Raw genomic sequence first — 25,666 nt, 5'->3', positions numbered from 1 at the left:
GGTGTCCTGGAGAGGGAGACTGCAGAATGCTGTGGTACACAGATATATGTATGTCCTGGAGATTACTGCAGGATGCTGTGGTACGCAGGTATCTGGGTGTATGGAGAGATACTGCAGAATTCTGTTGCACACGGGTATCTGGGTGTCAATAAAGAACAAAGAACAAAGAACAGTACAGCACAGGAAACGGGCCCTTCGGCCCTCCAAGCCTGTGCCACTCATTGGTCCAACTGGACCGTTCATTTGTATCCCTCCATTCCCAGACTGCTCATGTGACTATCCAGGTAAGTCTTAAATGATGCAAGCGTGTCTGCCTCCGCCACCCTACTTGGCAGCGCATTCCAGGCCCCCACCACTCTCTGTGTAAAAAACGTCCCTCTGATATCTGAGTTATACCTCGCCCCTCTCACCTTGAGCCCGTGACCCCTCGTGATCGTTACCTCCGACCTGGGAAAAAGCTTCCCACTGTTCACCCTGTCTATATCCTTCATAATTTTGTACACCTCTATTAGGTCTCCCCTCATTCTCCGTCTTTCCAGGGAGAACAAGCCCAGTTTACCCAATCTCTCTTCATAGCTAAGAGCCTCCATACCAGGTAACATCCTGGTAAACCTTCTCTGCACTCTCTCTAAAGCCTCCATGTCCTTCTGGTAGTGCGGCGACCAGAACTGGATGCAGTACTCCAAATGTGGCCTAACCAGCGTTCTATACAGCTGCATCATCAGACTCCAGCTTTTATACTCTATACCCTGTCCTATAAAGGCAAGCATACTATGCCTTCTTCACCACCTTCTCCACCTGTGCTGCCACCTTCAAGGATTTGTGGACTTGCACACCTAGGTCCCTCTGTGTTTCTATACTCTTGATGGCTCTGCCATTTATTGTATAACTCCCCCCTACATTAGTTCTTCCAAAATGCATCACCTCGCATTTATCTGGATTAAATTCCATCCGCCATTATCCGCCCAATTTTCCAGCCTATCTATATCCGGCTGTATTGTCCGACAATGTTTATCGCTATCCGCAAGTCCAGCCATCTTCGTGTCATCCGCAAACTTGCTGATAACACCAGTTACACCTTCTTCCAAATCATTTATATATATCACAAATAGCAGAGGTCCCAGTACAGAGCCCTGTGGAACACCACTGGTCACAGACCTCCAGCCGGAAAAAGACCCTTCGACAGCTACCCTCTGTCTCCTGTGGCCAAGCCAGTTTTCTACCCATCTAGCCACCTCTCCTTGTATCCCATGAGCCTTAAACTTCTTAACCAACCTGCCATGAGGGACTTTGTCAAATGCCTTACTGAAATCCATATAGATGACATCCACGGCCCTTCCTTCGTCAACCGTTGATGCGCTATTCAAACACGAGGCTTGAAGCTCAGTAAATGAAAGGCTTTTATTTACTGTAACGAAGCTACCAGAACTTATATACACTATCCCAGACTGAAGGGGTCCCGGCCAGAGCAGGGACTCTTATACCTCTCCCAGGAGGCGGAGCCCGACTGGGATGTACCACAACACTACAGTACAAAGGTGTAACAACCCCACCCTAACCCCAACAGCAACAATAGCACAACCCAACAGTAACATATGTACATCCTTGTAGTACTGGCCAGCCCCTGGCTCAGCACTACCCAGTGGGAACCAACGATGGTTCACCACATTCACCCCTCCTTTGAGAACAAAGGCCGGCGGGGTACAAAAAACAGAATAAAGTGTCAGCAGTCTATAAGTTCAGACGGTCAGGGGGACTGCACCGTCGTTGTGACCTCCTCAATACCGGCGGTGACACCGGAGTAGGCACTTGCGGTGGCTTGCTCCCCAAGGCGGCGTCCAACTGTTCTTCCACGGACTCACAGGCCGGTTGACCCTGAGGTGACGGTAGTCCATGGGATCCTGACACGCCCTGCGGTGGCGACCATCTTCTGGGCTCAGGCAAGCTGTACATGGGAGTAAAATGGTTAAGCAATGGTCCCGATGCTGCCCGCGCCGTGTCCCGGGAAGAAACAAGAGATAAAGGGTTTGTTACCGCGGGTATGGGAGCGACAGGGGTTGCTACGTCCCCTGCTGGCGCCAGGTCTCGGATCGAGACCGTGTCCTCTCGCCCGTCAGGGTATGCCACATAGGCATACTGAGGGTTGGCGTGGAGGAGATGGACCTGTTCGACCAACGGGTCGGACTTGCGGGCCCTTACATGTCGTCGCAGGAGGACGGGTCCTGAGTACGTCAACCAAGACGGTAATGAGGTCCCCGAGGAAGACTTCCGAGGGAATGAGAACATCCTCTCGTGGGGAGTAGCATTGGTTGCCGTACACAGGAGGGAGCGAATAGAATGGAGCGCATCAGGGAGCACCTCTTGCCAACGGGAGACTGGAAGACCTTTTGACTTCAACGCCAGTAAGACAGCCTTCCAGACTGTAGCATTCTCACGTTCCACCTGTCCGTTACCCCTAGGGTTGAAGCTCGTGGTCCTACTAGAGGCAATCCCGTATGAGAGCAGGAATTGCCTCAAGTCATCGCTCATGAACGACGAGCCCCTGTCGCTATGGATGTAGCCGGGGTACCCGAACAGGGTAAAGAGATCACGGAATGCCTTGATAACCGTGGCAGCGGATGTATCAGAGCAGGGAACAACAAAAGGGAACCGAGAATACTCGTCAATGATATTGAGGAAGTACACATTCCGATCTGTTGAGGGAAGGGGGCCCTTAAAATCGACACTCAGTCTCTCGAAGGGACGAGTGGCCTTGACTAAATGTGCCCGGTCAGGTCGGTAAAAGTGCGGTTTGCATTCCGCGCAAACCCGACAGCTCCTTGTTACTGACCTGATGTCCTCCACCGAGTAAGGCAGGTTGCGGGCTTTTATAAAGTGGTAGAGCCGAGTGACCCCAGGATGGCACAGGTCATTATGGAGGGCGTGCAAACGGTCCTCCTGTATACTAGCGCATGTTCCACGCAAGAGGGCATCCGAGGGCTCATTGAGTTTCCCTGGACGGTACATGATGTCGTAGTTATACGTGGAGAGTTCAATTCTCCACCGCAAGATCTTGTCATTCTTGATCTTGCCCCTCTGCGTGTTGTTAAACATGAACGCCACGGACCGCTGGTCCGTGATCAGGGTGAACCGTTTTCCCGCCAAGTAAGGGCGCCAGTGCCTGACGGCCTCCACAATGGCCTGGGCCTCCTTTTCCACCGCTGAATGCCGGATTTCGGGGCCTTGGAAGGTGCGGGAAAAAAATGCGACAGGCCTGCCCGCCTGGTTAAGTGTGGCGGCCAGGGCGAAATCAGATGCATCGCTCTCCACCTGAAAGGGGATGGACTCATCTACAGCGTGCATCGTAGCTTTCGCGATGTCGGCTTTCAATTTATCGAAGGCCAATCGGGCCTCTGGTGTTAAGGGAAAAGTCGTGGACTTAATGAGCGGACGGGCTTTATCCGCGTAGTTGGGAACCCACTGCGTATTATAAGAGAAGAAGCCTAAGCATCTCCTCAGTGCTTTTGCACTAGCAGGTAAAGGAAGTTCAGAAAGGGGGCGCATACGGTCTGGATCAGGGCAAATGACCCCGTTTTCCACCACGTATCCTAGGATGGCTAAACGGCGCGTACGAAACACACACTTCTCCCTGTTGTAGGTCAAGTTCAGGCGAGATGCAGTGCGTAGGAAGTTCAGGAGATTCGTGTCGTGGTCCTGCTGGTCATGGCCGCAGATGGTGACATTATCCAGGTACGGGAAGGTACACCAAAGGGAACCCTGAGAAAGTGATACAAGCGACCATCCGCCTCAAAAGCCTTGTATTGTCGGTCCTTTGGGCGAATGGGGAGTTGGTGGGAGGCAGACTTGAGGTCTATGGTGGAGAACACCTGGTACTGCGCAATCTGATTGACCATATCAGATATGCGCGGGAGGGGATACGCATCCAGCTGCGTCTATCGGTTAATGGTCTGACTATAGTCAATGACCATCCGGGGTTTGTTCCCGCTCTTGACCACCACGACCTGCGCTCTCCACGGACTAGCACTGGGTTGTATGATCCTTTCTTTGAGGAGCCGCTGAACCTCAGATCTAATGAAGATCCGATCCTCAGTGCTGTAACGCCTACTTTTAGTCGCGATGGGCTTGCAGCCTGGCACAAGATTTTGGAACAAGGAGGGTGTGGTGATCTTCAGCGTCGAGAGGCTGCAGGCGGGGCGCGTTGGCAATTTAGAGGCTGCTGCTGTTTTCCCACTGCCAGTGAAGGGAGTGGCCCACCGTACTGTAGGATTACACTCCTTAAGTAGACCATGAAGTTTAGTCCGAGAAGTATTGGCACGCATAGATACGGCAACACTAGGAGCTTGAAACGCTCGTAAACTGTGCCTTGCACCTTCAAGGTTACCACGCAACTCCCTAGCACGGCAACAGACCGGGACCTTGATGCCATAGAGATTGTCTGTTTGGCAGGTTGAATCTGGAGTCCACACCGTTTCACAGTGTCTGGGTGGATAAAGCTCTCAGTGCTCCCGCTGTCAAACAGACAATAAATCACGTGGTCATTTACCTGGATATTCATCATAGATTTGTCAAGTCTATGAGGCTTGGCCTGGTCCAGGATGATCGACGCCACCGTTGGTTCATGAGCATCACTGCAGGCAGTTGAAGTCGATGAGGAGGACCCCTGCTGGTCGTTCGTGGTCAGTGTCGACCAACATGGCTGCCCCCATGAGTCGCACGTGGGTGAGGGCGCCAAACTCAGCGACCCCTGGTGGTCATACTCCTCTGACCCCGTCGACCGTAATGGCATCGTCCTGGTCTCGCACGTGGACGAACCTTGCGATGACTTCGACGACGAAGACCCGAGCTCTGAAGAATCGCAGGCCACACTGCCGTTCCTAGGTTTAGATCGGCACACTTTTGAATAATGCCCTTTTTTACCGCATGCGGTGCACAACACAGCTTTAGCGGGACACTTTTGCCGAGTATGCTTCGCTCCTCCACAGAAATAGCACCGCGGGCCGCCCGGGGCTGCTGCCGTCGCCTGGCCCGAATGGGAGCACGCCATTACGCAGCATTTCGAACCCGAGGGACGAGGAGGGATTAGCAACTGCTCCTGCCACGTTGTCTCCACATGGTCCTCCGGATATAATACTAAGCTTTTGGAGGCCGTCTCGAGCATCTCTGCTAACTCGATGGCCTGGGTAAGATTAAGGTTACCCTTCTCCAACAGTTTAAGTCGAACGTACGACGATCCGACCCCGGCCACAAACGCATGTCGGGCGAGGTTGTACATGCTCTGCTCAGCCGACACAGCTTTGCAGTCACAGCCCCTGGCTAGCTGTAGGAGCTCGTTCGCATATTCCTCCATCGTTTCGCCAGACTGCCGTCGTCGAGTGGCTAGGAGGTAACGAGCGTGTATCTCATTAGATGGTTTGGTATAGCGCTTCTCCAGAAGCTCGAGGGCCTTAGTATAATCGGTGGCCACACGGATCGCGAGGTAGACAGTGTCGCTTACCCTCGCATGGAGGACCCGGAGTCTGTCATCATCTGTGGTGACCGCTGCGGAGGCTGCCAGGTAGTCTTTGAAACACTTCAGCCAGTGGTCGAAGGTGTTAGAAGCGCCCACCGCACGTGGATCTAGCGTAAGGCGTTCCGGCTTCAGAATTTGCTCCATACTCTCTCTCTTTTTTTTTTCTCGGCGAGAGTTTAACGACAGTAAATAAAATTGATGCGCTACTCAAACACGAGGCTTGAAGCTCAGTAAATGAAAGGCTTTTATTTACTGTAACGAAGCTACCAGAACTTATATACACTATCCCAGACTGAAGGGGTCCCGGCCAGAGCAGGGACTTTTATACCTCTCCCAGGAGGCGGAGCCCGACTGGGATGTGCCACAACACTACAGTACAAAGGTGTAACAACCCCACCCTAACCCCAACAGCAACAATAGCACAACCCAACAGTAACATATGTACATCCTTGTAGTACTGGCCAGCCCCTGGCTCAGCACTATCCAGTGGGAACCAACGATGGTTCACCACAACCGTTTTTGTCACTTCCTCAAAAAACTCCATCAAATTTGTAAGGCACGACCTCCCTCTTACAAAACCATGCTGTCTGTCACTAATGAGATTGTTCCGTTCTAAATGCGCATACATCCTGTCTCTAAGAATCCTCTCCAACAACTTCCCCACCACGGATGTCAAGCTCACTGTCCCGGAGAGAGACTGCAGGATGCTGTGGTACACAGGTATCTGGGTGTCCTTGTCCATGAATTACAAAACGTCAGTGGGCAGTTGCAGAATTAGGAATTAGGACTGGGATTTTGTGCCCTCCAGTAATGAGGGTCCTGCTCAGGAAGGTGATGAACCACATTTAAAAACATTTAAATGTCATTAGTGAGCTTCCCCCCACATTGGAATATGCTGCATCGCTGATGTAATGCCACGTTGGCAAGGTTTACAACAGGCCTGGAGCAGTGTGAACCTAGCAAGGTGAGCCATGCCACGAGAGCAGATGTAAGTACAGGGCAGTACCCTGACACTGTCTGGACTCTGCCTCCTGGCACTGCCCTGAAACACTGATTGCACCCTGGCACTGCCCTTGGCACTGCACCATGACACTGTTCTGAACCTGCACCATGGCACTGCCCTGGCACCATACTCTGGCACCTAGCACTAGGCCCTGGCACAGTTCATTTGGGACTGCCCCCTTGAACAGCCCCTGGATCTGTAGCCTGACACCCTGGCACTGCTCCACTTACCCAGCAAACTGGCACTGCCCCATGGCACTGCCCTGGCACCATACCCTGGCACCTAGCACTAGGTCCTGGCACCCTGGCACAGCCTCTTTGGAATTTCCCCCTTGAATGGCCCCCAGAACTGCAGCTTGGCACCCTGGCACTGCCCCAGCACTTATCCGGCACACTGGCACTGCCCCATGGCACCCTGACATTGCCATCTGGCACCTGGCACTATGCAGCACCCTGGCACCTTCTCCTCCCACTGCCCCTGAAACAGCCCCGGCACTGCACTCTGGCAATGCCCTCTGGCACCATGACACTGCCATCAGGTACCTGGAACTGCCATAATCAGACCTGATCTTACTAAATGGCAGAGCAGACCCGTGGGCCTGAATGGCCTACTCCTACTCCTAATGTTCTTACGTATGAGGGTTTCAGCAGCTAACAGACTAACATAGTGGTGGTGCTGGGGCACTGTGATGAACTTGGAAATAGGCATTCTTACTGATCGAGAGATAATGCGGTTGGAAACTCACCTCAGGATCTAACATCACATCAAGTTTGGAAATAATCTGACTCAGGCACGGAGAGTTGACAGGACAGGGAATGGAGTCAGTGGCTAAGGGACAGGGTTTGTGGGATGGGCCAATGGCAGTGGCTTTAGTCTTCCCAACATTTAGTTGAAATAAATTTTTCCCCTACGTGGGGGGCACCTGAGGCAAAATTGTAGGAATGGGAAGAGATTTTTCTCTGGTTACAAGTGAATCAATAAGAATAGCCCCCGCACCTCCTCCATTCCCCTCCTCCACTCCTCCCAGCCACATGACACTGAAGAGACAATGGAGGTGGGTGGTGTGGGTTATCTGCATCAAAGACCACAGTAAGAAGTTTAACAACACCAGGTTAAAGTCCAACATAAACCTGTTGGACTTTAACCTGGTGTTGTTAAACTTCTTACTGTGTTTACCCCAGTCCAACGCCGGCATCTCCACATCAAAGACCACAGACAGGTCAAGAAGGACAAGGAGGGATAGTTTGTGTGTCTAGTCACACGAAGGTCATTTATGACTTTGGTAAGAATCATTTTTGTACGTGGCAGGTCCAGCCTGAGGGATTGGTTCACGTGATGGTGACAGGGGAGGAGTAGGAACCCTGGCTTTGGTGTTGTCTCTCCCAGTTTGGCGAGGACCTTTCAGATTAAAATAGTGAGTGGGATAAATTGTGACACATTCCCTCTCATTCCACCATTGTAATTTACAGGACAACAGACAAAGGAGGACCACTTGTGAGATGAAGTCTCACTTATATTGAAAAGTTGTGGTCTGATGTTTCTATAATAACATTTTAATTTTCCCATTTCTGGGGTCCACCACCTTGACAAATCTGCTCCAAGGTTACATGCTGCAGTTTAAGCATGAGGCTGAATCTCATCAAGTTGAGGACTTTGTAAATACAGGATTTAAATACCTTGACTTTCCTTTCTGGATCCGGGAGCTTGCCTGAGGATCTCCATGATTAGGGACACCCCAACAATGGCCTTCGACCTTCCAGCATCTTAATAACATCCCAAACCTCCTAGCCTGATTCTAACACCCAGAATCAAGGCCACCAAATTTCCACTCGAGACCCAACCACCTGGATTGGCATCCTGTTGCATTGTATCCACCTCGGATTGCCATTGCACCCCACTTCCAAGCACACCTCCGATCATCCATCTCCCTTCTTTTGATTGAAGATCTCCCTTCATAACCCCCTATCCCTACACTCGTCTGCCTCCCACCTCCTCCCTCCCAGCCCCACACTCCTACAGGTGCATTCCCAACTCATCATGCATTCTCCGCACCATGTATGAGTTTACCTTGCCATATTGTGTGAGATCTGCTCAAGGTATGGAGTCGAACTGTCAGCTCACCGGGACTGTATTGTCCTGTATTAAAACACTTCTACACTGTGAGAACATTACTCTAAATCTAAGCCATACTGTACTTGACCAAATATTTAAAGTTGACAGTGAGTGAATTAAGTGGAGCATAGATGTGTTCCTTGACACATCTTACCTCAATGGGGAAGCATGGCTCTTTTCTGCTACAAGACTTGGCGCAGTCAATATAATTATTTCCGGACAAAACCATAAAGCTAAGATCATGATCGATCCACTGGCCAACCTGCATGAGGGACTGAGCGAATTTGAAATCCAAGGGTACAGAATTATTGACAATCCTCATAATCTTGTTAGTCACAACTCGGACTTGAAGAAAGAGCAGAACATGAGAGAAATCTCATCACAAACATATATTACCAATTTTCCTCAAGGAAGTGATAATCTCATTTTATATATAACTGGGAGCATTGCTGTTTGTTGCTGTGGGATGTTGGGTGGCATGGTGGCACAGTGGTTAGCACTGCTGCCTCACAGCACCAAGGACCTGATTTCGATTCCTGGCTCGGGTCACTGTCTGTGTGGAATTTGCATGTTCTCCCCATGTCTACGTGGGTTTCCTCCGGGTGCTCCGGTTTCCTCCCACATTCTGAAAGACATGCTGGTTACATGCATTGGCCATGCTAAATTCTCCCTCAGGCGCTGGAATGTGGTGACTAGGGGATTTTCACAGTAACTTCATTGCAGTGTTAATGTAAGCCTACTTGTGAAACTAATAAATAAACAAAACTTCTCTGAAGTTATGAAATATGCAATATAAATTCAAGCATTTCCTTAAGGTCAGCAGGTTTCTTTCCCTAAAGGACATTAATTAATTATTTGGGTTCCTGCACTTTTTTCTTTTAATTGTTTCCAGATTTTAAAGAACTGAATTCAGATCTCTAAACTATCATGCTTGAATTTCTGAATTATTAGACTAATAAAATAGGATGGGATTCCCATCTCTTCCCACTGGTGGGATCTTCTGCTAATTTCGGAGTCAACTCCCACCGCAAGTTCCCCAGCGGTGGGTTTGGCGTGATATGCAAATTGTCAGTGACTTTGGCAGGATGGGAATTTCCCACCTACAGCCAATGACAAGCTGCGGATAAACCTGCCATTGGCCTGGAGTTTCATTCTTGAGGAGGGTAGCGTGGAAGGAATTCCTGGCTTTGCCCACCTGTTTCAGGAGGAAATGTCCACAAAAGCGGGATCTTCATTGCTAGGGCCTTGTTGCAGGCTGCAGTTAGGTTAGCTGATTCAGAAAGAAGCACAGAGGCAGCTATGGGGTCTGCTGGCTGCAGGGGCAGACTGCTTAATAAGCTGTGGGCATTTCCCCAGTTTAAAGAAAAACCAAGCACTCTATAGCTCCTACCCCACACACCCACTACACCCTTCAAACTCCCTATACTCCTATCTATACCACTTTATGCTTCCCCACCCACCCACTCAAGCACCTTATCCTCCCAATGCCAAGCTCTGGCATTTCCAATCCACTGTCTAAAACCATCTAACACCATAGTGTATTGTAATATTTGTAAAAAAAAGTTGTGAAAAAATGTAATCCATTGAAAACTTTCTCTTTTGCTTGAAAATTAGTTATGAGTTGCAAACTAATAAAAGCATAATCAGGCCTTTCACAGTTTCAAAAACTATAAACCTGTAAAACCACTTAACTTACATCAACAGACATTGTGAAGTTGATTGCAGAGATTAGGGAGCCTGAGCTATCAATCAAACATCATTTTCTCTGGGGTGCCGCTGTTCTCATCCTCGAATGGATGTCTGGGATCTCAGCCAAGCATACATGCACAATCTCTTGCTCGTAACCATTTTTTTTCCTAGGATGTAAGCACTGAAACTTTTTTTTACCACTGTTTGCTTTAAACCTTTTTTTTCCAATGATACGACTTAAGATATAAATGATGGACAGGTCACCATCAGGTCATCTGTTCATTACATACCTTCCATTTGACTGCACACTCTATGATTTACATCTCTGGCTGAAGCAGGGAATTTCTGCCAATGCCACCAAGAGTCAGCCATGGCTCAGGGGGTCAGCATTCTTCTTGTGGGTTTGATGGCTGTGGGTTAGGATTGTCTTCGCTGGAGTTCAGACGAATGAGGGGGGAATCTCATAGAGACTTACAAAATTCTAACAGGACTAGACAGCATAGATGCAGGGAGGATATTCCCAAAGGCAGGGGAGTCCAGAATCAGGGATCACAGTCTGAGGATTTGGGGTAGACCATTTCGGATGGAGGTGAGGAGACATTTCTTCACCCAAAGAGTGGTGAGCCTGTGGAATTCATTACCACAGGAAGTAGTTGATGCCAAAACATTGAATGTTTTCAAGAGGTGGCTGGATATAGCACTTGGGGCAAATGGGATCAAAGGTTATGGGGAAAAAGCAGGATTAAGTTATTGCGTTGGATGATCAGCCATGATTGTGATGAATGGCGGAGAAGACTCAAAGGGCCAAATGGCCTCCTCCTGCTCCTATGTTTCTCCATTTCTAAGTTTCTATGTTCCAGTCTCACGGCATTGACTTGATGCAAGGCAGACAATCTACTGCAGTACTGAGGGAGTGCTACGTCAATGGAAGTGATACCTTTGTGGTGCAATGTTAAGACAAGGCTGCCAGAGCTGATCCTACAGCACTAGCTGAAGAAGAACAGGGGGGTTTTCCTCACTGGTGACTATTTATCCTTCAAAGGAAAAATGAGGAGAGCCAATGTGTGAAAATTAATCACCCTTCCCCCTCTCCCCCCACCAAGTGATCACTGTGGGGAGGGAGAAGGCTGGAGGATAAAAGGTGAAAATCCGACTATGTTTCCACCTCCATCTGATCAAATCCTGGGCGAGCAGGCTTGTGGCTGGCCTTATAGAATTAAATAGCACTGGGCATCCTGGAGAAAAGTGATTTGGTGTTTCCACTGGTTCTCCAACAAATGGAAAAATCCCCCATCGCCTACATTAAATTCCATTCAATGTAAATTGTAAAACTTAAGAAAAGGACAGACAAATCTTTGACATGTAGGATAAGCCAAGGGTCCTTGTAAAACTTGGCGATCCTTCACCTTATAAACTGGGGTATCCAGCACAAAAGGTGAGAAGGTTTTGCTGAACTTGTAGGAATTACTTTCTATGACTCAGCTTGAGTTTTATGTTAAGTTTTGGGCATCATACTTTAGGAAGGATGTGAAGGCCGTAGAAAGGATTCAGAGATTTACTGGAATGGAACCAGCAATGTGTTCTTATTTGCCTCTGGTTATAACACATCTTTTCTATTTGCATTTTCCAGTTTTTCTTTTTGAGTTAAGACACTTCCTTATCTGCTCCAAATAGCTCATTTGCTACGTGCCAGTTAGGCAACCTCAGGTCAGTGTGTGTTTTCTTTTCCCAGTTTTTTACCTTTCTTCTGAAAATCCTGACTCATACCGGGAAATGTCAGCTCACTTTTATTCAAACATGAAACTCAATGGTGAGCTGTCACTGAGGAAATAACTAACATTTAAATAACAAATTACCTTGAATTCCTGGTGAGAAGCTGCATACTCTGTAATTCCATCCAACAAAAGCTTGCATTTATATAGCACCTACAGCATAGTAAAGCATCTCACAGGCCAGAGTGGCATGGAATTCATAAAATGAGATACCAAACCACACAAGCAGATATAACAGGGTGGCATGGTGGCACAGTGATTAGCACTGCTGCCTCACAGTGCCAGGGAGCTGGGTTCGATTCATGGCTTGGGTCACTGTCTGTGTGGAGTTTGCGCATTATCTCTGTGTCTGCGTGGGTTTCCTCCGGATGCTCCGGTTTCCTCCCACAGTCCAAAGACATGCTGGTAAGGTGCTTTGGCCATGCTAAATTCTCCCTCCATGTACCCGAACAGGCTACGGAGTGTGGTGACGAGGGAATTTTCACAGTAACTTCATTGCAGTGTTAATGTAAGCCTACTTGTGGCTAATAAATCAAGTAAAAAAAAACCGATTGACCAAAAGCTTAGTCAACTAGGTAGCTTTTAAATCAAATCTTAACATGATAGAAAGGCAGAGAGATTTAGGGATGGAATTACAGAGCTTCAGGTCTAAACAGCTGAAGGCACAGATCCCAATGGTGGAGTGGTTAAACAGAGTAAGAAGTCTCACAACACCAGGTTAAAGTCCAACAGGTTTATTTGGTAGCAAAAGCCACACAAGCTTTCGGAGCGCTGTTCCTTCATCAGGTGAGTGGTATTTCAGTTCACGAACAGGGCATATAAAGACACAAACTCAATTTACAAAATAATGGTTGGAATGCGAGTCTTTACAGGTAATCAAGTCTTAAAGGTACAGACAATGTGAGTGGAGAGAGGGTTAAGCACAGGTTAAAGAGATGTGTATTGTCTCCAGCCGGGACAGTTAGTGAGATTTTGCAAGCCCAGGCAAGTCGTGAGGGTTCCAGATAGTGTGACATGAACCCAAGATCCCAGTTGAGGTCGTCCTCATGTGTGCGGAACTTGGCTATCAGTCTCTGCTCAGTGACTGCGTTGTCGTGTGTCGTGAAAGCCACCTTGGAGAATGCTTACCCGAAGATCAGAGGCCGAATGCCCGTGACCGCTGAAGTGTTCCCCAACAGGAAGAGAACACTCTTGCCTGGCGATTGTCGACCAGTGTTCATTCATCCATTGTCGTAGCGCCTGCATGGTTTCCCCAATGTACCATGCCTCGGGACATCCTTTCCTGCAGCGTATCAGGTAGACAACGTTGGCCGAGTTGCAAGAGTAGGTACCGTGTACCTGGTAGATGGTGTTCTCACATGAGATGATGGCATCCGTGTCGATGATCCGGCATGTCTTGCAGAGGTTGCTGTGGCAGGGTTGTGTGGTGTCATGGTCACTGTTCTCTTGAAGACTGGATAGTTTGCTGTGGACAATGGTCTGTTTGAGGTTGTTTGAAGGCAAGAAGTGGGGGTGTGGGGATAGCCTTGGCGAGATGTTCATCTTCATCAATGACATGTCGAAGCTCCGGAGAAGATGTCGTAGCTTCTCCGCTCCGGGGAAGGACTGGACGACGAAGGGTACTCTGTCCGCCGTGTCCCGTGTTTGTCTTCTGAGGAGGTCGGTGCAGTTTTTCACTGTGGTGCATCGGAACTGTCGATTGATGAGTCGGGCGCCATATCTTGTTCTTATGAGGGCATCTTTCAGCGTCTGAAGTTGTCTGTTGAGATCCTCCTCATCTGAGCAGATCCTGTGTATATGAAGGGTTTGTCCGTAGGGGATGGCTTCTTTAACATGTTTAGGGTGGAAGCTGGAGAAGTGGAGCATCGTGAGGTTATCCATGGGCTTGCAGTACAGTGAAGTGCTGAGGTGACCGTCCTTGATGGAGATGCGTGTGTCCAAGAATACAACCGATTCCAGAGAGTAGTCCATGGTGAGTCTGATGGTGGGATGGAACTTGTTGATGTCATCATAGAGTTGTTTCAGTGATTGTTCACCATGAGTCCAAAGGAAGAAAATGTCATCAATGTATCTAGTATATAGCATCGGTTGAAGGTCCTGTGCGGTGAAGAGGTCTTGTTCGAACCTGTGCATGAAGATGTTGGCATATTGAGGTGTGAATTTGGTCCCCATGGCTGTTCCGTGTGTCTGGATGAAGAACTGGTTGTTGAAGATGAAGACATTGTGGTCTTCATGCACAGGTTCGAACAAGACCTCTTCACCACACAGGACCTTCAACCGATTGGCCAATGCACCTAACCAGCATGTCTTTCGGGCTGTGGGAGGAAACTGGAGCACCCGGAGGAAACCCACGCTGACACAGGGAGAACGTGCAGACTCCGCACAGACAGTGACCCAAGTGGGAATTGAACCCAGGTTCCTGGCACTGTGAGGCAGCAGTGCTAATCACCGTGCCGCCCCTCTTCAGTGAGGAGGAAGGGTCAGAAGCCGGAGGCAACGTCCTGGAGGAGGATGGGGTTTCTGTGGTGAGTACTGGGGAAGACATTAAGTCATTGTTTGGTGAGCTGGTGGATGCCCTGATGCCCCCCTCATCAATTCTCCCCTCATTCCTGCAAGGTAACACAGGGACCTTTGTCCAGTAATTGTGTGTGCATGTGTGTGTGCATGTGTGTGTGTGTGTGTGTGTGTGCGTGTGTGTCTGTGCGTGTGTGTCTGTGCGTGTGTGCGTGTGTGTGTGTGTGTGCGTGTGTGTGTGTGCGTGTGTGTGCGTGTGCGTGTGTGTGTCTGTGCGTGTGTGTCTGTGCGTGTGTGTCTGTGCGTGTGTGCATGTGTGTGTGCGTGTGTGTGTGCGTGTGTGTCTGTGCGTGTGTGTCTGTGCGTGTGTGTCTGTGCGTGTGTGTTTGTGTGTGTCTGTGCATGTATGTCTGTGCGTGTGTGTGTGTGCGTGTATGTCTGTTAATGTGTGTGTGCGTGTGTGTGTGTATGTGTGTGTGTGCGCATGTGCGTACCCATGTGCATACGTACCATTCTTAATACTGTGACAATTAAAAAAAGTAGTCACATATATTTTTCATTGGGGCTTTCTGGACTTCCTGTTATAACTTTGATGGATACTCTGGAGATATTACTTAAGTTATTAGAGTTACAGTGGATTAATAGGTCATAATCAGGAAAATTCTACCTTGGTACATTTAAGTCTGTTAGTTACCCCAAACCCGCTTCCCATCCATTGACTCTGTCTACACTTCCAGCTGCCTCGGCAAAGCAGCAGCATAATTAAGGACCCGACGCGCCCCGGACATTCTCTCTTCCACCTTCTTCCATTGGGAAAAAGATACAAAAGCCTGGGGTCACGTACCAACCGACTCAAGAACAGCTTCTTCCCTGCTGCTGTCAGACTTTTGAATGCGCCGATCTCACATTAAGTTGATCTTTCTCTACACCCTAGTTATAACTGTAACACTACATTCTGCACTCCCTCCTTTCCTTGTTTATGAATGGTATGTTTTGTCTGTATAGTGCACAAGAAATTGTATATTAATACAGTGACAATAATAAATCAAATCAAATCAAATGATTTGACAAGTTCCTTTGGGTTGCCGGATGAAGAATCTGTCACTCAGAATCTTCCATTATCAAACATAAAATGATTTTATTCATGCGGATAATTACTGGCAGAAGGCGATGTCCTGACTATAATCTGCCTTTCTTTGAACACCATGGGAGCCTAAATCCATCCTCATACTCCGGTTCAAGTCACTGTTTTAATGGGATATGAGATGCTCCAAATAAAGGCCTTTTCCTGAATGCATGGAGAAAAAAATCTACATTTTATTTTGAACACCAAATTCTATCACTGAGGCTGGAACTTGTGATCTCGAGGGGAGGTAAATATTTGTACATTCATGTCATGAAAATGATTGATTGCCGCATTGTTAGCCCCAGTGTGATCCAAGTTGTATCATGTTCACTCGGCATAAAACAACCAAACCTTCTGTCTTCCATTTATCATTACAAAAGCTACACAACACACACAATATTTCCACCAAACCCATTATTTAGAAACTATGAAAGAACATGATGTCTCAATATAAATAGATCAGGTGGCCAAGATAAACAGAGCCTGTGCCCAAGATAAACAGAGCCTGTGCCACGCTCCTTCTTACTGACACTGAGCCTCTATAATATCTACAAAGGGTGGAATTTTCTGCAGGTTCAGCTGCAATGGAGGGAGTCCACAAATGGCCAATGGCAAGACCTTCTGGTCCTGCCGCTGTCAATGGGGTTTCCCATGGTTCGCACCCTCCACCTCTGGGAAATGCATGGCAGGGGGTGGGGGTCACTGTCGGCCTTTGTCCCTAGAAATATCAGCTACGCACCCAGCGCCAGTTTGTATTCGTCCCGATCCCTTTCTAATGGCACAAACCGGATCGCACCCAAAAAGGGCGCAATACTGATTAGCATATTTAAAGTAGCATTTAAACATGCATAGCCCATTCAACGCTGGATTCTCCCAGCTCCCGGACCTTCCGACCTTTGGGCACAGCACAAGACTGGCATGAATCACTACTGGTCTCCATTGGCAGAGACCAGGCGTGATGGCCATGCTGGGGGTCTCGGAGGTCATGAAAGCCCCCGGGTGATTGAGGGCATGGCTGGGCAATGCCCACCTGGCACACTGAGTGCCAACAGGCACCCCAGCTGTGCCCACCAGGCACCCTGGCAGAGCCCATTGCCAGGCACCTTGGCAGTGCCAAGGGAGTGGGGCCTGAATGGGGCTTTGATGGCGGGATGCTATGAGGGGGAGTTGCATGACTGGAGTAATGATGGAGGAGCATGTCGGGAGTCTGGCAGGAAGACCCATCGAGGGGATGGGGGTGGGGAAGCATTTCACTGATGAGGGGTGGGGGGGGTAGTGTCCAAATGTCCGTTTGAGGGAAGAGAAGGTCTCCTAGTGCACTGTGAGATGGGGGCACTCTTGTGAAATGGTGTCTGAGTGCTCTGCAGCTGGGTTCAGCAGTGTGTTTAGGCTCCCCGCTCCCCCGCCCAGTACCAAAGCACAACTCACCACTCTCCAAAAATGTGACTGAGTGTGGGACTATTGCAGTCCAGAGCACGTCTCATGGACTGACGTGAATTACTCCAGTTTTCTTGCTATAATGACTCATTTTTTGTGGGGAAATTCTGCCCTCTATCTTCCCTTGAGAGGTAGACTTATAGAAATGCAAATGTGAGATTCAGTACAATTTCATTAACTCATTTTGAACTAGCTTTCAGCAGGTATGAAATTCCATAAGGGTGTGTGAACATGTCTCAAATGTATTCCACATTGGAACCTTCCAGAATACTGGTCCACTGATAATACCAGACATCAGGTGACTTCTGGCAACCATCTTAAGTCAGTGTTTCAGCTTGCTTTATTACAAGTCCTTTTTAAATAACCTAATATATGTTTGTTTGATCAACTGATAAAATTAAAATTTAACACTATCTATTCAGAAGTTACATTATAATGAGGAATCCTAACACTGTTTCTAGAATTTTGCAGTATGACAATTGCCATGTCTGTTTATATTACAACTGATGCTTCTAAGACACTTCATTGGCTGTGAAGGGCTTTTAGCTATCATGAATGTAAAAGGTATTACATAAACGCAAGTTCCCATTTCTAGTGTCACTGCATCTCATCTCCAGTCTAAGTGTTCCATTGAATTCATTGACTCATCCACTATCTTCCCCAGTTAGCATCTTCCGCTATTTCCCTTAATTCATCTTCCAACTGGTTGTTTCCTCCATAATTAATAATTTTCTAGTGATGCATATTAAACAATATCTGTCAATTAGGTGCCCAGATACCCAATTGTACTCTGGCCAGCATACAATTCCCACAGTTCTATCACACTTAACCTATCACCTATTCTTCAGATGTGGAATTGGATTTTACTCCCTCACCGCAGCGTGTTTCGCGGTGGTGAGCGGCAGCACGCCCTTCGCTGGCAGTGGGATCTTACAGTCCCGCTGTTGTCAATGGGGTTTCCCATTGAAGGAAACTGGCAGTGGGGGTGCACTGTCAGCGGGACCATAAGATCCCGCCACCGTGGACGACAGTAAGATTTCGGCGGTGATCTTTGACTTCATGATACAATACATTTAACAGACAATTGGCTTCGTCAGTTCATACCTGTTATTGCACTGACCATTGATGGTCCTATAGCGTTCAAAGTGACCTTCGTCAGGGCAGTCTGGAAGCTTGGTTAGCGATAAACAGCCTGTATTTTGTAAGAGGTGGTTGATGTCATTGCTTGTTAGGACATCTGTGGGGTACATCCATAAGACTATTATTACAGAGGTATCCAAATCAGCTTACCAGCTGCTCCAAGTACACAATACAGCTTGGGGAGTAGGGGATCTCAGAAATCAATGACATCTTCCATGTTCTGCCATGTGAGAATAGGAGATTAAGCATGAGTTTTACGTTAATTCTGATAGTCTGTAGGAATTATCTCATACCTATTTTTTTTACTCTTTATTCATTCATGGAACATGGGCGTCACTGGCTGGCCAGCTTTTATTGCCCCATCCCTTGTTGCCCTTGAGAAGGTGGTGATGAGCTGCCTTCTTCAATCGCTGCAGTCCATGTTCTGTGGGTTGACCCACAATGTCATTAGGGAGGGAATTCCAGGATTTTGACCCAGCGACTGCGAAAGAACGGCGATCTATTTCCAAGTCAGGATAGTGAATGACTTGGAGGGGAACTTGTAGGTGGTGCTGTTCCCATGTATCTGCTACCCTTGTTCTTCTCGATGGAAGTGGTCATGGGTTTGAAAGGTGCTGTCGAAGAATCTTTGGTGAATTGCGACAGCGCATTTTGTAGATTGTACACACTGCTGCTACTGAATGTCATTGGTGGAGGGAGTGGATGTTTGTAGATGTGGTGCCAATCAAGCGGGCTGCTTTTTCCTGGATGATGTCAAGCTTCTTGAGTGTTGTTGGAGCTGCACCCATCCAGGCAAGTGGGGAGTATTCCATCACACTCCTGACTTATGCCTTGTAGAGGGTGGATATGCTTTGGGGAGTCAGGAGGTGAATTACTCATTGCAATATTCCTAGCCTCTGATCTGCTCTTGTAGCCACTGTGTTTATGTGGTGAGTCCAGTTGAGTTTCTGATCAATGGTAACACCAAGGATGTTGATAGTAGTGATGGTTACACCATTGAATGTCAAAGGGCGGTGGTTAGAATGTCTCTTGTTGGTGATGGTCATTGCCTGGCATTTGTGTGGCACAAATGTTATTTGCCACTTGTCAGCTCAAGCCTGGATATTGTCCCGATCTTGTTGCATTTGAACATGGACTGCTTCAGTATCCGAGGAGTCGCGAATGGTTCTGAACATTGTGCAATCATCAGTGAACATCCCCACTTCTGACCTTATGACAGAGGGAAGCTCATTGATGAAGCAGCTGAAGATTGTTGGGCCGAGGACACTACCCTGAGGGACTCCTGCAGAGATGTCCTGGAGCTGAGATGACTGTCCCTCCACAACCACAACCATCTTCCTATATACCAGGTATGACTCCAACCAGCGGAGAGTTTGCCCCCTGATACCCATTGATTCCAGTTTTGCCAGGGTTCCTTGAAGCCACACTCACTTGAATGCGGCCTTGATATCAAGGGCTGTCACTCTCACCTCACCTCTGGAATTCAGCTCTTTTGTCCATGTTTGAACCAAGGTTGTCACGAGGTCAGGAACTGAGTGACCCTGGCAAAACCCAAACTGGGTGTCACTGAGCAGGTTATTGCTGAGCAGGTGCTGCTTGATAGCACTGTTGATGACCCCTTCCATCACTTTACTGATGATCGAGAGTAGACTGACTGCGCGGTAATTGGCCGGGTTGGATTTGTCCTGCTTTTTGTGTACAGAACATATCTGGGCAATTTTCCATTTTGTTGGGTAGTGTTGTAACTATACTGGAAGAGCTTGGCGAGGGGAGCGGCAAGTTCTGGAGTTCCTGCTGTCTTAAGGGACACATCCTTATTCTGATGTAATAGCAGTCTGAGGGTGGGATTTTCCAGCCACGCTCGCCCCAATACTGGAAAATCCTGCCCCAGGTCAACAGACCTTTGTATGGTCCGTGTCCCGCCTGCCGTGATTCCTGTGGTGGGCGGGACAGAAAAGAATGTTTATCAAAGGAGTGTGTGTTAATTGGAAGAGCATGAACTGCATTCTTGTAGACACCTATTTGGGATTCTTTTGCCAGGGTGATGCTCCCATTCAGCAGAGCGTAGAGTGTTTGTGTGGGTTTGATGCTAAACAAACTCTGAGTGCTTGAATATTGTGTATTTCATTCCACTGTCAATTGGGGAGACCCAATAGGTATTCAAAAGAATGCGGTTTTCAATGAACATGCATAGTCCCTTAACAAATATTGTTTTATTGTTATGTCAGTGATAAGTGATGCATTCTGCCCACGCCTGATTGTTGAACCCACAGAAGCCTGAGTCACTGTGTACAAACGCTTGAAATCATTCATTACATGCATCCTCCTAAAAAGTGCCTGAGACAGGAACTTATCAATATGAAAGGTTGACTTAGCCTCAGATAGAGACGATATCGTACAGGAGCAGCAACTTTCTTCCTTTTCCGATGTACTAAGACATGAGAGATCATGGGAAACATTGTGCTGGATTTTAATGGGGCATCAAAGACCCCAACCCCTGGCAAAAATGTCAGGGGAGATCCCACCCCCCACATCAGACAGCTGCCCCACAGCCATTTAATGGCCAGCTGGCCAATAATTGAGTTGAGGGGGTACTTCCATCCTCAGATATAGCAGGTCCCACCTTGGTCAATTGCTGCCAATCAGACACTTCCAGCCCTCCAGTACCAGTGGCTCCACTGGATGCAGTAGTCACTGCTGCTACTGCAGGAAGCTAAGAGGAGATGTGCATTAGTGGACTGGGAATGGTGGGTAAGCATGGTGCCTTGTCAGTGCCAAGCTGGCGGGCCCCAATGTTGGCCAGAGAGCCCATTAAGAAGGGAACACCTCTGTCCACCAACAGCCCAAGGAAGTAAACCTGATGGGTGGGCACTTGGTGTGAGCATTTCCTGCTGCTGATTAAATCCAGGCAGCTGTGTAATGAGGCTCCCTAAGCGGAAGTTAATAGCACAATCACAGGCCTCAATTGGCCCATTGGCCCAGTAGCTGGGTTACGTACCCTCACTGCCATTGGCATAATTGTGCTGGGGGCAGAGGCAAAGGAGTGTAGGTGGTGGGTTAATTCATCGGCTGGATTTAATACTTATAAACCCACTGGTGGTGGAGCATTTGATCTTGTCCATTCACCCAATTTCTGGTCCCACAACTGCTGCCTGACCTGCTAGGTACTTCCAACATTTTCTGTTTTTATTGTGATAACAAAACCTATTTCCCAATTTGGAACCAGCAAAGACTTATTAACAGCAATTAGACATTGACCGAATCATGTGTTCTAGTGTTAGCTCAGGGATAAATATTGGCCAGAATAGCAAGAGATCTCTGCACTTCATCCTCTAAAAGTACAACGGCATCTTTTAAGTCCACAAATGAGGGCAGAAAGGGCCTCAGTTTAATTCTGATCTTAAAGATGTAGGTGAAAACTTTAATAGAACATAGAACAGTATAGCACAGAACAGGCCCTTCGGCCCACGATGTTGTGCCGAGCTTTATCTGAAACCAAGATCAAGCTATCCCACTCCCTATCATCCTGGTGTGCTCCATGTGCCTATCCAATAACCGCTTAAATGTTCCTAAAGTGTCTGACTCCACTATCACTGCAGGCAGTCCATTCCACACCCCAACCACTCTCTGCGTAAATAACCTACCTCTGATATCCTTCCTATATCTCCCACCACGAACCCTATAGTTATGCCCCTTGTAATAGCTCCATCCACCCGAGGAAATAGTCTTTGAACGTTCACTCTATCTATCCCCTTCATCATTTTATAAACCTCTAGTAAGTCTCCCCTCAGCCTCCTCCGTGCCAGAGAGAACAGCCCTAGCTCCCTCAACCTTTCCACATAAGACCTACCCTCCAAACCAGGCAGCATCCTGGTAAATCTCCTCTGCACTCTTTCCAGCGCTTCCACATCCTTCTTATAGTGAGGTGACCAGAACTGCACACAATATTCCAAATGTGGTCTCACCAAGGTCCTGTACAGTTGCAGCATAACCCCACGGCTCTTAAACTCCAACCCCCTGTTAATAAAAGCTAACACACTATAGGCCTTCTTAACAGCTCTATCCATTTGAGTGGCAACCTTTAGAGATCTGTGGATATGGACCCCAAGATCTCTCTGTTCCTCCACAGTCTTCAGAACCCTACCTTTGACCCTGTAATCCACATTTAAATTAGTCCTACCAAAATGAACCACCTCACATTTATCAGGGTTAAACTCCATTTGCCATTTTTCAGCCCAGCTTTGCATCCTATCTATGTCTCTTTGCAGCCTACAACAGCCCTCCACCTCATCCACTACTCCACCAATCTTGGTGTCATCAGCAAATTTACTGATCCACCCTTCAGCCCCCTCCTCTAAGTCATTAATAAAAATCACAAAGAGCAGAGGACCAAGCACTGATCCCTGTGGCACTCCGCTAACAACCTGCCTCCAATCCAAAAATTTTCCATCCACCACCACCCTCTGTCTTCGATCAGACAGCCAGTTACCTGTCCAATCGGCCAACTTTCCCTCTATCCCACACCTCCTCACTTTCATCATAAGCCGACCATGGGGGACCTTATCAAACGCCTTACTAAAATCCATGTATATGACATCAACTGCCCTACGTTCATCAACACACTTAGTTACCTCCTCAAAAAATTCAATCAAATTTGTGAGGCACGACTTGCCCTTCACGAATCCGTGCTGACTATCCCGGATTAATCCGTATCTTTCTAAATGGTCGTAAATCCCATCCCTAAGGACCTTTTCCATCAATTTACCAACCACCGAAGTAAGACTAACCGGTCTATAATTACCAGAGTCATTTCTATTCCCTTTCTTAAACAGAGGAACAACATTCGCCATTCTCCAGTCCTCTGGCACCATCCCCGTGGACAGCGAGGACCCAAAAATCAAAGCCAAAGGCTCTGCAATCTCATCCCTTGCCTCCCAAAGAATCCTAGGATACATTTAATCAGGCCCAGGGGACTTATCGACCTTAAGTTTATTCAAAACTGCCAGGACATCCTCCCTCCGAACATCTATTTCCTCCAGCCTATTAGCCTGTAACACCTTCTCTTCCTCAAAAACATGGCCCCTCTCCTTGGTGAACACTGAAGAAAAGTATTCATTCATCACCTCGCCTATCTCTACTGACTCCATACACAAGTTCCCACTACTGTCCTTGACCGGCCCTAACCTCACCCTGGTCATTCTTTTATTCCTCACATAAGAGTAAAAAGCCTTGGGGTTTTCCTTGATCCGACCCGCCAAGGACTTCTCATGTCCCCTCCTAGCTCTCTTAAGCTCCTTTTTCAGCTCATTCCTTGCTAACTTGTAACCCTCAATCGAGCCATCTGAACCTTGTTTACTCATCCCTACATAAGCTTCCCTCTTCCTTTTCACAAGACATTCCACCTCTTTCGTGAACCACGGTTCCCTCACTCGGCCATTTCCTCCCTGCCTGACAGGGACATACCTATCAAGGACACCCAGTATTTGTTCCTTGAAAAAGTTCCACTTTTCATTAGTTCCTTTCCCTGACAGTTTCTGTTCCCAACTTATGCCCCCTAATTCTTGCCTAATCGCATCATAATTACCTCTCCCCCAATTGTAAACCTTGCCCTGCCGTACGGCCCTATCCCTCTCCATTGCAATAACAAAAGACACCGAATTGTGGTCACTATCTCCAAAGTGCTCTCCCACAACCAAATCTAACACTTGGCCCGGTTCATTTCCCAGTACCAAATCCAATGTGTCCTCACCTCTTGTCGGCCTATCCACATATTGTGTCAGGAAACCCTCCTGCACACACTGCACAAAAACTGCCCCATCCAAACTATTTGACCTACAAAGGTTCCAATCAATATTTGGAAAATTAAAGTCCCCCATGACAACTACCCTGTGACCCCCACACATATCCATAATCTGCTTAGCAATTTCTTCCTCCACATCTCTATTACTATTTGGGGGCCTATAGTAAACTCCTAACAACATGACCGCTCCTTTCCTATTTCTAACCTCAGCCCATATTACCTCAGTGTGCAGATCCCCCTCGAAGTGCCTTTCCGCAGCCGTTAAACTATCCTTGATTAACAATGCCACTCCTCCACCTCTTTTACCAGCTTCCCTACACTTACTGAAACATCTATACCCCGGAACGTCCAACAACCATTCCTGTCCTTGTTCTACCCACGTCTCCGTAATGGCCACAACATCCTAGTCCCAAGTACCAATCCACGCCCCAAGTTCATCTATCTTGTTCCGGATGCTCCTTGCATTGAAGTAGACACACTTCAACCCACCTTCCTGTCTACTGGTACCCACCCTTGACCCTGATACCTTCCCCAATACCTCACCACCCTCACTGACTTCTGGACTACAACTCCTTTTCCCACTCCCCTGACAAATTAGTTTAAACTCCCCTGAAGAGCCGTATCAAATTTCCCTCCTAGGATATTGGTGCCCCTCTGGTTCAGGTGCACCCCGTCCTGTTTGTACAGGTCCCACCTTCCCCAGAATGTGTTCCAATTATCCACGTATCTGAAACTGTTCCTCCTACACCATCCCTGCAACCACATGTTTAAATGCACTCTCTCCCTGTACCGCAACTCGCTATCACAATGACTTCATCGAGGCCCATTAAGTTGCCCTCTTGGAGTATGAGCTACCTGATTGAGGTCAGGTTTGCCTGCCCAATCAGGGACCCTCACCTGTATATATATGGGACTCCAGATTCTGACTTTGTACTTGAAGCACTCTTAGGAGTGGAATAGACTTTGTAAATAAAAGGAATCTGGTGAAGGGACACCGGCCTCTGAGGAGTTATTTCAAAAGTCAAAGCCAGTGGTATTGTCACTGGACTAGTAATCCAAAGAGCCAGGATAATGCTCTGGGGACCTGGGTTCGAATCCTACCACATCAGATGGTGAAATTTGAATTCAATAAAGATCTGGAACTAAAAATCTAATGGTTATTTACTGGTGTCACAAGTAGGCTTGCAATAACACTGCAGTGAAGTTACCGTGATAGTCCTCTAATATCCAGCACCTGTTTGGGTACACTAAGGGAGAATTTAGCATGGCCAATGAACCTAACCAGCATGTCTTTGGACTGTGGGAGGAAACTAGAGCACCTGGAGGAAACCCACACAGACGCGGGGAGAACATGCAAACTTTGCACAAACAGTGACCCAAGCTGGGAATCGGACCCGGGTCCCTGGCGCTGTGAGGCAGCAGTGCTAACCACTGTGCCACTGGGCTGACCCTGACATTACAGACATTGTTACAAACTAGCTGCACTAAACAAACGCTGCACAAACTCAGTACATTTCAAAAAATATCTTTGCAATGTGTATAGGTTAGCATGTAAGTAAAAGTA

At 47.8% G+C, this 25,666-nt stretch overlaps 1 pseudogene; it reads right to left on the bottom strand.

Moving 5' to 3' along the window:
• LOC144501885 (eosinophil peroxidase-like) overlaps positions 1–25,666 on the bottom strand; it is a 133,646-nt pseudogene that overhangs the window by 83,975 nt on the left and 24,005 nt on the right.

Source organism: Mustelus asterias, chromosome 12 (genome assembly GCF_964213995.1).
Source record: "Mustelus asterias chromosome 12, sMusAst1.hap1.1, whole genome shotgun sequence".
Classification (NCBI taxonomy): domain Eukaryota; kingdom Metazoa; phylum Chordata; class Chondrichthyes; order Carcharhiniformes; family Triakidae; genus Mustelus; species Mustelus asterias.
The sequence above is the reverse complement of the archived record's forward strand: the minus strand, read 5'-3'. Positions and strand labels throughout refer to the sequence as shown.